Source organism: Rousettus aegyptiacus, unplaced genomic scaffold (assembly GCF_014176215.1).
Source record: "Rousettus aegyptiacus isolate mRouAeg1 unplaced genomic scaffold, mRouAeg1.p scaffold_m13_p_9, whole genome shotgun sequence".
Lineage (NCBI taxonomy): Eukaryota > Metazoa > Chordata > Mammalia > Chiroptera > Pteropodidae > Rousettus > Rousettus aegyptiacus.
Genome location: NW_023416312.1, coordinates 46010788 through 46026322, shown reverse-complemented (window position 1 = coordinate 46026322; position 15535 = coordinate 46010788). Strand labels below are relative to the sequence as shown.

General features: G+C 35.2%; 1 protein-coding gene across 4 annotated transcripts in view; it reads left to right on the top strand.

The window, feature by feature from the left end:
* Positions 1-15535, top strand: part of CHM (CHM Rab escort protein) — a 190979-nt gene that overhangs the window by 11497 nt on the left and 163947 nt on the right. The gene's annotated exons all lie outside the window — the stretch shown is intronic.

Here is a 15535-nt window from a genome sequence, read left to right as displayed (position 1 = left end):
AGAGGTCCTCCAACATTTCTGTAATACTGACTTGGTGGTGATGAACTCCTTTAGTGTTTTCTTGCCTGAGAAGCTCTTTATCCATTCTTCGACTCTGAATGATATCTTTTCTGGACAAAGTGACCTTGGTTGTAGATCCTGGGTTTTCATCACATTGAATATTTTGTGCCAAGCCTTTCTGTCCTGCATAGTTTCTTCTGAGGAATCAGCTGCCAGTCTCATGGGTACTCCCTTGTAGGTAACTCATTGCTTTTCTCTTGAGGCTTTTAAGATTCTCTTTGTATTTAACCTTTGACATTTTAATTATGATGCGTCTTGGTGCGGGCCTCTTTGGGTTCATCTTCTTTAGGACTTTCTGAGTTTCCTGGGGTTATATGTTTATTTTCTTCCCGAGGTGAGGGAAGTTTTTCATCATTATTTATTCAAATAGGTTTTCAACTTCTTGTTTTCCCTCTTCTTCAGGTACCCCTATGACACTTGTTACATTTAATTTTGTCCCATAGGCTCCTTAAATTTTTATCATATTTTTGGATTCTTCTTTCTTGCTGTTCTGATTGGGTGTCCTCCACTTCTCCATCCTCTGTTATTGGTGATTCGATCCTCTGCTTCATCTACTTTGTTGATTTCCTCTAATATACTCCACATCTCAGATAATGCATTCTTCATTTCTGACAGGTTCCCTTTTATAATATCCATTTACATTTTTATTTTTATCTCTTTGTTAAAGTTCTCACTGAGTTCATCTACACTTCCCCTAAGTTCATTGAGCATCCTTAAAACCAGTGTTTTGAACTCCATCTGTTAGATTGCTGGACTCCATTATTCTTGCATCTTTATTCTATTCTCATGGTTTCTGCTCCTCTGTCTTCCCATTTTGGCTGCCTTTTTGTGTCTGTTTCTATGTACTAAGCAAAGCTCCTAAGTCTCCCGGTCTTATTAATGTGGCTTTGTGTAGTAGGTGTCCAGTGGCACAGTCCTGAGAGGGGTTCAACTGCAGGCTAAATTTAGCTTCTACCTCTCTGGAACCACCTGGTAAGATTCAGCAGCAATCCACAGACGCTGTGCTTATAGTAGCCTCAAGTGGCCATGCCAGAAACTGAGGCCAGGTACTACCTTGGAGCTACTTAGCAAGGGGCACAGGACTTCTTGAGGACACACCTGGATGTGGCTTGAGTGGGGCTGTGAGTTGAGGGAGGTGGAGTTTCAGGGAATCCTCTGAGTGGAGTGACCTCTGTTGTCCAGCTTGATGATGTCTCAGCTGTGGAGGTGCTGAGTCTGCAGGCTGGGAGAAGGGAGGGCTCAACAGGAACAATGGATACTGCCGTCACTTCTGCAGGAGAGAAAACCTTGCTTCCAGCCTTTGCTCCAACAACTCTGTCCCCTTTTAACTTCTTTGTGCTTCTCACCCCCAGCAGCTGACCTGGTGCTGGTGCTCAGAGCGAGCATGTCTTTCTTTGTGAAAATCTGGCCATGGACATGGCCCCTTAAGTAGGAACATTTGCAGCTGCTGCAGCCTCTGTCCCACTCAGCCACTTGGAACCAGGCAGCCTAATTTATTTGCCCCCCTCCTACCTCCTACTGTTGCAGGATGATTTCTTATTTCTCTCCCAAGTTGTAGGGCTTCCGTTCATCTAGATCCCAGATGACTCTGCTTGTTATTTGCTCCATGTTTCTGTCACAACTTTGATGTAGTTGCAAGAGATGAACAAAGCTTCTACCATCTACACCATTTTGCCAGGTCTCGTCTTTTTAGGTATTTTTAATGTGCATTTTAAAGTGCAAACACACTGGCAAGTGATTCATGGACCTTTTACATTGATTTTGGCTTATCCTTCTTGATACAGTGTTCAAGGAATTCTTAATGCAATAAAATTGTTGTTTTCATTAGATAAAATTTTGTATTTTAACTGTTTTATTTTAGTAAACTGTAATTACCATTGTTTAGCTTTTTAATAAGCAAGATAAAATAATTAGCCTTTGATCTTTATCAATGATATACAGCTGATTTTCTCTTAAATAGTGAAATTATATTTAAAACCTTGAAGTGTTTTTACCTTAAGGAATGTTGTACAGTTATAAATAATAAAGTCATAGGTGCTTTCAAATTTAGTTTATAAGGCTCATAAGTTTTTTCTCTGCTTTTAAGAGCATGAATTTCATGGAAAGATTTCATATATAGGAGGCAGGTTATTCATCGTGTGATTTTATAACATTCTTGAAATGAACACACAGTCTCATCTGTTTTAGTCTCATGGCTGTATATCAAGGTCATTTTCTTCGGTGGCACATATATAAAATGTGTTAAGAACAAAGGGATGTTATTTTCCTCATCACAAGTTAAATCTTGTTATTAAGTTTGAAGACAGCTCAGCTGGGATATCCTTTGCTGTGAAAGAATCGTTTCAGTCACTTATATTGATGCAATATTAGTTTTAAGAGAATTAAGTAAAAATTAATTGTAGTGGAATCTACTTATTTTATTTCCTGGCATGGAATGGGTCTTCGGCAAATATTTTCAATACTTAACAACATTTTTATTAAAATGATTTGAGTTGATACAATTTTCTCAGTTAAGGTGAAAAGCAGGATACTGAATCTCTGCTTTCCGAGGGATTCTTTTATTTGGTAGCCCAATCTTTTATTAGCCGTCTAAAATTTGTTATGTCATTTAAAAAATTTTTTGTTACAGAAAATTTCAAACATCAAAAAGTAGAATAAAATAACCTCCCAGGTACCAATCTCCCAGTTTCAACAGTTATCAGTTTATGGCCTATCTCACTTTCTTTGTATCCTTCACCTTCTCATTTCACCATCTAACTCTGGATTATTTTAAAGCAAATCCCAGATATCATTGAATCTGTAAGTATTGCAAGTCTGTCTCTGTGAAAGTCCAGTTGTAACTAAAAGATAAAGGCTCTCCTTTTTAAATGTAACTACAGTACCATCATGCTCTTCTTTGCATCTTCAGTTTTTCCTAAGGCGTTTATCCACTGTGTTCCTTTGCTCTACTGTGCCTTCTAGTTTCATTTACATTTTGAAGTTATTTTTTCTTTAATTTCTCTTGAGTCATTTTACCTTTTTTTCAAATGTTCCTGTTATGTAATCACCAAACTTTTGAGTTTTCCTAATTTTATGTTGCTCTTTTAGAGCTTCTATCATTTTCTTAATTTCTTTTAGTTTAAGTTATCATAGTTATATTGTGATTTTCATCTAATTTGTGAGCATGTCTTTTTAACATGCTATCATTGTGTATTGGATGTTATTTCACTCCTTATTCTGTTTATTTTTTTAACTGTACATTGAATGGGATTCAACCAAGATCCTTTTGTGTTGCCCATTTTTAAGTGAAACAAGTTTTCCATGCATTTTTAATAGGGAATGTGGATCAGGTTAGCTTTCTTAACTTCACTGCTCTAGGTCTCTGTGTTTTCATGAAGTAATAAAAAATATAGCCTGAGGTCTGAGATCTGTTGGTTGTATTAACCCTCCCCCAGTTTTGTATGGACCTTTTCTTTCTTTAGGCCCTATTTTCCCCATCCTGACTTTGGATTAGATTCTCAAGTTACTCCTCAGTGGAGGGATTTATCTAGAAGCAGGATTTGGTTTGCTGGTTTCTTAAGTTCATAGGGTCCCACTCCACCTGTCACTCTCCTCTATCACTCTATTACTCCACAGATTGGATCCCTCCAAGTCTCCTCCCAGTTTCTGCTGCTATTCTCAGAATGGTCTGCCAAGCTTACATTGAAGGCCTGATAGCAATTTTGTGGTTCTCTGGCTCTCAGGGTTCTCACAAATTTGTTTTCCATTTATTTCTTCTTGCACAACACTTTCTGATACCATGTGCATCTTATAGCTATTGGCGGCTTGAAATGACCTGCCTGCATTTTGGAGTTCATCATGATATTTTGTCACCTAGCTGTAGATGTTATCCCTGGATATTTGGTGTTTTGGTATCTTGGTTGCACTTGTTTGTTTTTATGTGGATCTATGGGGAAAATTCAGTAACTTTGCTGCTAATGCCATCTTCCCAGAATCCTGTTTTTATTTAAAGTTTTTCAGATTTCTATGCTATTTTTATTTAATTTATGTTTATTGAAACATAGTTGGTGTATAATATCCTATTAGTTTCAGGTGCATATCACAGTGTTTCAGTATTTATATACATTATGAAATGATCCTCATGATGAGTTTAGTTACCATCTGTCACCATACAAAGTTATTAAAATATTATTGACTGTATTCCTTATGCAGTGTATGTTACATCCCCATGACATTTATTTTATAATGGAAGTTTATACCTCTTAATCCCCTTGACCTGTTTCACTTGCCCCCCAAAATACTGCCCTATCTGGTAACTACCAGTTTGTTTCTTGTATCTATGAATCTGTTTTCATTTTGTTTTATTTGTTTGTTTTGTATTTTTATTCCACACATAAGTGAAATCATACAGTATTTGTCTTTCTCTGATCTATTTCACCTAATGTAATACCCTCTAGGTTCATTCATGTTTTTGCAAATCGTAAGATTTCATTTTTTTTTTATGGCTGAGTAATGTTCTGTTGTATATTTATACCACATCTTCTTTATCCATGTATTGATAGACACGATGGTTTCTTTCACTCTGTAAAAACTTTCAGTTTAATGTAGTCCAATTTGTTTATTATCTATTTTTGTTGCCTTTGCCTGAGGAGATTGGTCCAAAAAAATGTCTAAGATCAACATCAAAGAGCTTACTGCCTCTGTTTTTGTCTAGGAGTTTTATGGTTTTAGGTCTTGCACACAAGTCTTTAACCTATTTTGAGTTTATGTATATGGTGTAGGATAGGGGTCCAATTTCATTCTTTTGCATGTGTTCTCCAGTTTTACCAACTCTATTTATTGACGAGACTGCCTTTTCTCCAATGTATATTCTTGCCTCCTTTGTCATACATCAATTGACCATATATGTGTAGTTTAATTTCTGTTCTCTCTATTCAGTTGACATGCGTCTTTTTTGTGTGTGTGTGCGTGCCTGTACCATACGGTTTTGATTACTATAGTTTTGTAGTATAGTTTTAAATCAAGGAGTGCGATGCTGCCAGCTTTGTTCTTCCTTAAGTTTCTTTGGCTGTTCACATTCTTTTGTGGTTCCATACAAATTTTAGGATTTTTTTGTTCCAGTTTTATGAAAAATGACTTTGATATTTTGATGGGAATTGCAGTGAATCTGTAGATTGTTTTTGGTAGTATGGAAATTTAAATGATATTGACTTTTCCATTCTATGAGCATGGTAGGTATATCTTTCTATTTATCTGTGTTTCCTTCAATTTCTTTCATCAGTGTCTTATAGGTTTTAGGGTACAGGTCTTCCACCTCCTTGACTGAATTTATTTCTAAGTATGTTATTCTTTTCGATGCAATTATAAATGGAAGTCTTTTCTTAATTTCACTTTCTGGTAGTGTGTTATTAATATATGCACACAACCAATTTCTATATTTTAATTTTGTATCTGTTATTACTGAATTCATTTATTAGTTCTAATAGTTTTTTTGGTGGATTCCTTAGGGTTTTCTGCATATAGTAACATGTCATCTGCAAATAGTGACAGTTTTACTTCTTCTAATTTGGATATTTTTTAATCTTTTTCTTGACTAATTGCTGTGGCTAAGATGTTCAATACTATGTTGAATAAAGTGGCAAGAGTTTCTGATATTAGAGGAAACGCTTTCAGCTATTCACCATCAAGCATGATGTTAGCTATGAGTTTATTTTATATGGCCTTTCTTATGCTGAGGTATGTACCTTCTATACTCACTTTGTTGAGAGTTTTTATCATAATCGAATGTTGAATTTTATCAAATGCTTTTTCCGCATCTATTGAATGATCATATGATTTTTATCATTTTTTTTGTTAATGTGGAGTATCATGTTCATTGATTCGCAGGTGTATAACCATCTTTGCGTCCCTGCTACAAATCCCACTTGATCATGGTGTTTGAATTTTTCAATGTATTGTCACATCCGATTTGCTGGTATTTTCTATTTTGCTGAGGTTTTTTGCATCTATGTTCATCAAGGATATGGGTCTGTGATTTTCTTTTTTTTCTTTTTTTTGTAGTCTCTTTGTCTGGTTTTGGTATTAGGGTAATGCTGACTTTATGGGCTTGGAAGCATTTCTTGCTCTTCTTTTTTTGGAATACTTTGAGAAGGATAGATATTAACTTTTCCTCCGAATGTTAATGAGCATTTACCTGTGAAACCATCTGGTTCTGGACTTTTTGTTTTGGGGAGTTTTAAAATTAATGATTTAATTTTATTTGTTGTAATTGGTCTATTCAGGTTTTCTATTTCTTGATGATTCTTTTTGAAAGATGTTTTAGTAATATGTCTATTCTATGTTTTCTAATTTTTTGGCATATAACTTGTATTTTTATCTTTTGTATATCTGTGGTGTCAGTTGTAAATTATACTCTTTTTATTTCCAATTTTATTTATTTAGACCTTCTCTCCCCTTTTTTCCCTTGAGTCTGGCTAAAGTTTTATTGATTTGCTTATTTTTTTCAAAGAACGAGGTTTTAGTTTTATTGCTTTTTTTTTTTTTTTTTGGTCTCTATTTCATTTATTTCTGCTGTGATATTCCTTTTCTATCAACTTTGGGCTTTTTTCTTTTAGTTCTTTTTCATTTTTGTTTGTTTTAATGTGATTTTTGATTTCCTCTTTGATTTCTCCATTGACCCTTTGGTTGTTTAGTAGCATGTTGTTCAGTCTCCTCATGTTTGTGTTTTTTTAAAGTTTTCTTCTTTTAATTTCTAGTTTTATACCATTGTGGTTGGAAAGGAGGCTTGATATAGTTTGTCTTGAGTTTTTTGAGACTTGATTTGTGACCTAACATGATTTGTCCTAGAGAATTTTCCATGTACACTTGAAAAGAATGTATATTCTGCAGTTTTTAGTTGAAATGTTTTATTAATATATATAACTCCCTCTGTTGTAATTTATCCTTTAAGAATAATGTTTCCTTATTGATTTTTCTCTCTGATCGATCTGCCTACTGATGTAAGTGAGGTATTAAAGTCCCCTGCTATTATTATAGTACTGTCAATTTCCCCTTTTATGTCTGCTAATATTTTCTTTATATATTTAGGTGCTTCTGTGTTGGGTGTGTAAATATTTAGGAATGTTACATCCCCTTATTAGATTGACTGCTTTATCCTTGTTTAATGGCCCTTTTTTTTGTCTTTTTTTACATTCTTTATTTAAAAGTCTATTTTGTCTGATATGAGTATTGCAACCCTGGCTTTCTTTTCATTTACATTTGCATGAAATATCTTTTTCTTTGCCTTTACTTTCAGTCTGTGTATGTGTTTTGGTCTGAAGTGAGTCTCTTGTAGACAGCATATGTAAGGGTCTTGTTTTTTTACCCATTCGGCTCCTCTGTGTCTTTTGATTGGAGCATTTAATTCATTTAAATCTAAAGTAATTATTGATAGGTATGTACTTATTGCCATTTTGTTAATTTTTTTTTGTTTGTTTATGTAGTTCTCTGTTTCTTTTTTTCTTAGTCTCTTCTCTTGTGGTTTTGATGGTTTTCTCTAGTGTGATGTTTGGGTTCCTTTCTGCCGTGTGTGTGTGTGTGTGTGTGTGTGTGTGTGTGTGTGTGTGTGTGTATGTATGACAGTCTAAGCTGATAGTTGCTTAAGATCAAACACATTCTAAGCCCCATTTTTCACCTTCTCCCTACATTTTATGTTTTTGATGTCACATTTATATCACTTCATTTTGCATATCCCCTAAGTACTTATTGTATTTATAATCTGTTATATATTTTTTTAATCTTTTAACCTTCATACTAGATTTTTAAGCGGTTGCTCTACTGCCTTGACTGTATATTTGCTTTTACAAGTGTGACTTTTTTTCTTTCATCTGTTTTCCTCTTTCTAGTTATGACCTTTTTCACTTAAAAAAGGCCCTTTAATATTTCTTATATGGCTGGTTTAGTGGTGATGAACTCCTTTAGTTTTTGCTCCTCTGGGAAACTATCTCTTTTTGAATTCTGAGTGGTAACCTTGCTAGGTAGAGTATTCTCATTTTTCCCCCCAGCACTTTACATATGTCCTGCCACTCCCTTTTGTCCTGCAAAGTTTCTGCTGAAAAATCAGCTAACAGTTTAATGACATTTCCCTTTTATGTGTTTGGTTGTTTTTGTCTCGCTGCCTTTAAGATTCTCTCTTTACCATTAACTTTTGTCATTTTAATTATAATATGTCTTGGTGTAGATCTCTTTGTGGTGTTCTTCTTTGAGATTTTCTATACTTCCTGGACTTGGATGTCTGTTTCATTACCTAGGTTACTTAAGTTTTAGCCGATATTTTTTCAAATGAGTTTTTTTGCCCCTTTCTCTCTTCTCCTTCTGAAACTCCCTATAATGTGACTGTTAGCATTCTTGATATTGTCCTAGGTACCTTAAGCTATTCTCACTTTTTAAAATTCTTTTTTCCTTTTGCTCTTCTGATTGAGTGAATTCCACTAGTCTGTCTTCCAGATCATTGCTTTTCTATCATGTAATCTGCTGTCGATTCCCTCTAGTGTATTTGTCATTTCAGTTATTGTATTCTTCAGCTCTGGTTCGTCCTTATATTTTTCTAACTCTTTGTATAAGTTCTTATTGTGTTTTACCAGTCTCCCTATTTCACCAAGGAATGTTATGATAGTTACTTTGAACTCTTCATCATGAAAATTTCTTATCTTTGATTCATTAGGGCTTTTTTCCTGATCTTTCTTTTGGGATATACTCTTTGTCTCTTCATTTTGTTTGATTTCCTATGTTTGTTTCTATGAAGGAGGTAAAACATTTATTTCCCACTGTCGAAGGAGTGGCCTTATGTAGGAGCAACCACTGTGTTCATGGAATAGACAGGGGATTGGTGGGGGTGTCTAAAAGTATGCTGTATTGGGGCCACTTTGCTGGACAACTTAAGTGGGCATGACCAGGAGGTTCCAGGGTATGGCCATGCTGGGATTCCCTTGGCTGGTCATCTGGAGCTGGTGCAGGTGTGGTCTCAGGAGGGCGGGGTCCCCATGGTACACTGTGTTGGGACCATCTTGATGGGATGGCTAGGGCTGGAGTTGGCATGTGCTGGGTTGTCTCAGGTCTGCCTTGCTGGGATGGCTAGAGGTGGAACAGGCTTGGGTCATGGTGTTCTGAACTGAGACGCCATGGCATAATGGCTGAATCTGGTGCAGAATGGGGTTTGGAGCATGCCATTCCGGGGCTGCCTTAGCAGGATGGCCAGAGCTGTGGCGTGCTACTTCTGGGCCACTTTGGCAGGATGGCTGGATCAGGCACAGGCCAGGGAGGTCCTGGTGTGTGCCACTCAGACCTTCCTGGCAGGACCACTGGAGCTGGAGTGGACAACTGCCAGGGGTCTTTGTCAGGATGGCTGGAGCTGGAGTGGGCCGGGGAGGCCTCAGGGTGTGTCCCTCCAGGGCTGTCTTGATGGGATCACTGCCTAAGGCTCAGGCCGAGGGTTTTCCAGAGCTTTCTTTGTGGGGTTCACCTTGGTGGGATGGCTGGAGCTAGCGCAGGCAGTTGGAGGAGGTGTGGGGCATTTGGCATTGGAGCTGCTTTTGGGTGACAGCTGGAGCTGATGTGGGCCAAGGCCCCAGGGTGCACTGGTTGCAAGGCCTGCTAGAGTGTCTGGACTGTGCTTCCACCTGCACTCTTAAGGTTGAAGAGGAATCTAAAAAATGGTGCTTGCTGGTGCCTCTTCTCCCAGAAAGAGATCCAGCAGTATCCTCCTGTTTGGCAGATGCCATAGAGTTAGTAAATGAATTTCTTTCATGTGTAGTCTAGATGCCCCTTTAACTGCTGTCTTGCTGTGTCCAAGGGCAGGGTAGTTTGTGCATGGACCTCTCAGTGATATCCCTTCCTACCGCAGGTTGCTGTTTAGGGGTTGGGGTTCCTTTTGTTAACATGTCTCCATCTCTCCTGCCCTTATCTCTGTGGTCCCTATATCATTAGTTATGTGGAAGCCGTTTAATCAGTGCTAAATTCCTCTTTAGGGCAAATTGTTCTATATGTAAGTGTATAGTCAGTGTTTTGGTGGGAGGAGTTGAGCTCAGGGCCTTCCTATACTGCCATCTTGGACCCCTTCCCCTGTTTTTGTTTTTCAGTTCAAGTCATCTGCCCAAGAATAGAGGCTAGGTTTTTGATCTACCATTAACATTCACCTTTGAGAACTTGTAATAAGCCTTATGGGTCACTTATATCAAAGAAGCTGAATTCCAGAGATTTTAAGTGACTTTCCAGTTATTTAGGGTAAACCTTAAAACAAGAATCCAGTTTTCCTGACAATTTAGTTCAGTACCCTGAATATTAAAATCGTTCTTGTTATTAAGACACCCCTAAAAGCTCAACACTATGTAATTTTTTTTAATTAACATGAATTTTGCAAGTTAATATTTTAATGGATAGTATATTTTTCTAAAGTTCTAAAAATTATACAGATAATAATAACAGTGTTTTCTCCTGCAAGGAAGAAATCCATAGATGTTACTATATTTACTAATATGTTTGGTGCTTTTTGTTGGTCAAAGTAAATTAAAATATTGTCAAGTAAAAAATATTTTTATCTTAGGTCTTGGTAGTCCCCTAGGCTACTTCAAGGGTAGTTTTTTTTTCCTTTTTAAGTTAAATCACTAAAATAAATATAAGATCTAAACTTTTAATTTAGAATTTGATAAGAATGAACAAACTGTTTAAATCTGGTTTGAAATTCAATTTCTGCCTAATTTTCTGATGTCTTTTTAGTGGCTATGGGGTAAGTTAAGTTTGTAGTTTTACTTTTGCATTTCTGATTCTAGTTAGTTCTGTACCTAATGTTTATGGTTTGTTTACGATGATGCAGAAGGTCTGTACATGGTGCTGTGTAAGTAGCAAATGGTATGGCTCTCTAAGGGCTTGTTGTACTCACAAGGTTTTCCTTGCCAGTGATTCTCTTTTTTTCCTAAAGAAAATTATTCTTTATATATATATAAATAACAGTCACAGTAAATTTTCTAGTTTTATGTAATTTTCTTTCCATTCTGGTCTTCACTAGTTATAAATAACACATGAAATGACTTTTAAGAAAGAAAGCAGGAATCCATGTTGAAATGTTCTATAAAATAAAGAATGATTTATGGTGTCATATGATTTGTGCTGAAGGCACTCGGGCTTTGCCAGGTCATCAAAGTCTTGTCAGGGGAATCTGTTATTTATTGTTCGATATGCTGGGAGTGGTGTAAGTACTTTATTTTACATTTATCTTATGTAAGTATAGTGTTAGGAAAATAAATTCCAGATATTAATACAGTTTTAAGAATAGATCATAGAGAACTAACCTAAATATTATAGTTGTAAATGAGGTTTAACATTAAGAATTTGGATTAAAAGGGGTTTTTGAAAAATGAATAAATAATGGTTTCATTTCTGTAAAATGTTTTAGATAATCTTGAAAATATTAATTTCATACCTTTTTGGTTCTGATTTTAGTCTAGCTCCTTCATTTGATAATGAAACATCTCTATTTTATCTAGACAGGTTGTGGAAAATTGCCAAAAACTGGGACTATATATGTTTGTTATATGATCATATAATGTTCTGTGAACTTCTAATGTATTTTTTCTAACTACCAAGTTTATAACAGAACCTCAACTGATAAGGGCAGTATGTAATAAACTTCACTTCTCCCCATTACAAACTATTATGAAATGCTAATTTAATACTTAATATTTACCTGTGTTTGATAAAAATGACTTGTCAATAAAAGTTGTTGGTCTTGTATCAGAATTATACATTTTTCCTATAATCTTTTAGCAGAGTTCTTTGATACAGTCTCACTAATGAATTTAATAATCATTTAATAAATGTGAAATGTGTAAATGATATTAAAATGTTTGATGAATTTCTATAGTGTACATGTAGAAAAGGCCATTGGACTTCTGTTTAAAATAACTATTTTATGTTGTTAGATCTTTGATGTTAGTTAACATAAGTAATAGTTAACAAATGATAGTATTTTTTTCCTCAACTGATTTTTTGGAGAAGAAAGAGAATGGAAGAGAACCAATATTTATTGAATGTCAGTAACATGCTAGGAGGCACTGCGTAAGGTATTTTATATCATTTTGTACCTGTTCCTCCATATACCCCTATGAGTTGTACAGTTTGCCCCATATTACAGTTGAAAACATTGTAATTGTATATCTGTGTGCACATAGATATTTTACAGTGTGATTACAGTATGATTTGATCTTGATCGAGGTTATCTGTTTTTAACTCATGTCTGGCTTTTCCTAGTGGGAGAGATTAGATAATTCATTCAAGCCTTTTATTTTTCACATAAATGCCTCAAAAGAATGTCATGTGAATTTGAGTAATGATTCGGAAGTAGTTCACTTTTTATGGTGCCAAGTGTTAAAAAATGTTCTATTTTGAAATTAGTCAAGGTTTGCCTGTTATTAAAATTGGCTTATAAATATTAATTTAAATAAAACAAGGAGTTATTTTACTTTTTTTTTTTTTTACTAAGTTAGAAAGGTTATAAGACCACAAAGGTTATGTTAACTTTTCCTAAACAAGAATTAAACAAGACAGGGGGAAAAATTAAATCATTTCTTAAATCAATTAGTCAATCAATCAAACCTGAGACTTAAAGCTCAAATTTTATACAAGTTCATCCTTCATTCTGTGACTACAATTGTTTTTCTGAAACACTGATTTGGTCACATTCTGGCTAAAATCCTTTCAAGAGTACCTGTTGCTTACAGGTTCTAGTTCAGACACCATAGCCTGGCTCCAACCATTCTTTTATCATTATTACCTTTTGGTTCTCTCTTCCTTCACCCTTTCCTAAGAATACTCCCTTCCACTTTCCTTTTTCCTTTCACTTTCCTCCTACACTTTTCAGTTGGGTTGTTACAGATCCTGAAAACCCCAGCTGATGTCCCTTGCTCTTTGGAGCTTCTCATAATTCCCTTCTGCAGAGGAAATGCTGCTTTCCATTGTGTTCCTGTACCAGTTTCCATTACATTTATTATTTTAATCTATATAAATTTGTGTTCTTTATACTCCGGGCTCTTTTAGACTAGAAAATGCCTTTATCTTAACTTTGTTTTCCTCACCACCTATCACAGTCTGCTCTATTCCTCTTGCCATCTTCCCTTTCCCCATTTTTCTTCTCCTTTTCTTTCCTTCAACAGATATTTACAGAGAATCTACCATGTTCCCCCTCTGTTCAAGGAACTCAATGTTTATTAGGGGGTGGGAAGAAATAAGAAATCTTGGCCAGGAAGACATCACTAATGGTTTCATTAGTCTGTTATTTTAATCATTCTAAGCATGAAGAAAATAAGCCTTTGCTATTTAACATGGGAACAGCCTCTCAGTTTCACAAATATGTGGGCATGTCTGGATGGAAGTTTTAAGGGAAAGCATAAATGATAGTCATTTTGGTTTTATGTAATTTCTACTCAAATCACGTTGAGTATTGAAATCCATTCTTGGCTTTGCTTTGTCGGTGGAGACGTGACTTCTGACAGTGTTGATTACAACCCTGGAAATAACCACATGTTAATCACATGTGTATTTCACTACACAAAGTAGCCCCTAATTTGGGCCAAATAGAAGAGAGTGATTTTATTATTGTTTGCCATTGGAGTCTGGCATCTGGTAAAAATAGGTGTATGTTTGGAGTAGTATTTAGTTGAAAGTGTACTACTTTTAAAATATCTTTCTGAAGCATAATAAAAGTATATAGTGTTTATCATGCAAGTATCTCCTGCTAACAACTGAACAATTCTATGAGGTAAATGGTGGTATTCCTATTGATGGATGAAGAAACAAGGGCTCAGAAGGAAGTCAAGTGACTTGTCTGATGTTGCACAACTTAGTTAAGCAGCAGAACTAAGATTCAAGCCTAGATATGTTTGACTGAGTCCATGCCCATTTCTTTATGTTGTTGTCCTACCCTTATATCCTCATTCTCAGACTCATGTCAAAGTTGGAGAGAGTGACTTTACCATGGTAATTTGAATTTGAGATACCTCATTACTGAATGGCTTGATCTTTGGTGAATTATTTAACCTTTCTCATCCCATTTCTTAAATGGGATTAGAATGAATAAAGATGATGTATATGAATACATTGTGAACCATAAAGACTTATACTGATATTTGGTATTGTATTGTTAATGCTGTCATTACTAAACAATTTAACATACTAATTCTGCTTCCTGAACATTTCTTTGCTGTTGTCCTTTCTAACTAAACTGCATAACAGCTTTGAAAGTACTATAATGACTGCATTTCATTAATAGGAACAGTTATTTATTTCTTTTGGTGTAAAAAGTTTAGATAATCTTAAGATGCAAGACATTAGAACAATATAATTGTAAATGTTTGAAGAAGTATGCTTAACTGTTCTAAACTTTCCATTCTCTTATTTCCTTGTACACCACACATTCTTCTGGTTTTTTTTTCTTTGACTTATATCCAAAGTTAAGGTTGAAACTTTATGATGGCTTATTTTTTCCCATTGGTATTTAATGGCTATATACAGTACATTTGGTCAGAACTTCTTTGAACCAAGTCTTACATACTTACAAAGTGTTCACCCCTGGAAAACTCTAGTTTTTCTGTGAATGCAGCTGGGGCTTGTGTTTAATGTGATTTTTCAACTAGAGATCAACTATGTCATTTGCTTCCATGTATATTGATTTTTACATAAAGGTAACCATTCCCTTTTCTTGATATCCTTGATGCTTAGTGTGTACTTTAAATCCCTGCCAAGAGAATGGTGCTATTTCTTTTCTACTAGAGAAAATCCCAAGAGGATTAGAGTGTTTCATTGCAGTGAAAATGTCAGTAGTAGCACTATAGAATTTTACTAAACTTTCTAAACATGCCTTGTTTGTCTGACTGATACAAGAGATTTAATAGCCTCTATTGAAAAAGTTATGAAAGAGTCTTGAATTTACAACATAGGATATTAAGTAGCCTATGTAGGTGAACACCTGAGTTTTTTTTTTATAAAATCATTATCTTTGGTAATTTTTTATTTCTTTTGTCGGTACTGAGAGTAGTAATATATATTTCTTTTAATGATAACCAACTTATGGTATGGCATAATTTGATTCCAAAACAGTAATGTTCTTTTCAAACTGTTGTATTAACCAGAAAGTAAAATACTATATCTTGTAAATAGCCTTTTGAAATTAGCTAACCTATTGCTTAAGTGGATGTACGCCATTCCCCCTCATAGTCACTGCAGCTTTGGAGTTAGATTTGGGTTCAAATTTTAGCTGTAGAACTCTATTTTCTTAAAGCGTTGGACAACAAGTTTACATATTTACACCCAAGTTTCTTCTTAATTTTTAAAATGTATGTGCGGATGCAACTCTCTCAGTGCAGTTGAGAGAATCAGATAAGCTAAGTGTGGACATAGTTCCTAAATAACAAAGTGCTATATGAACAGTATTTTGACATTTGCTCATTTATGGGATTTGCTGATAAAA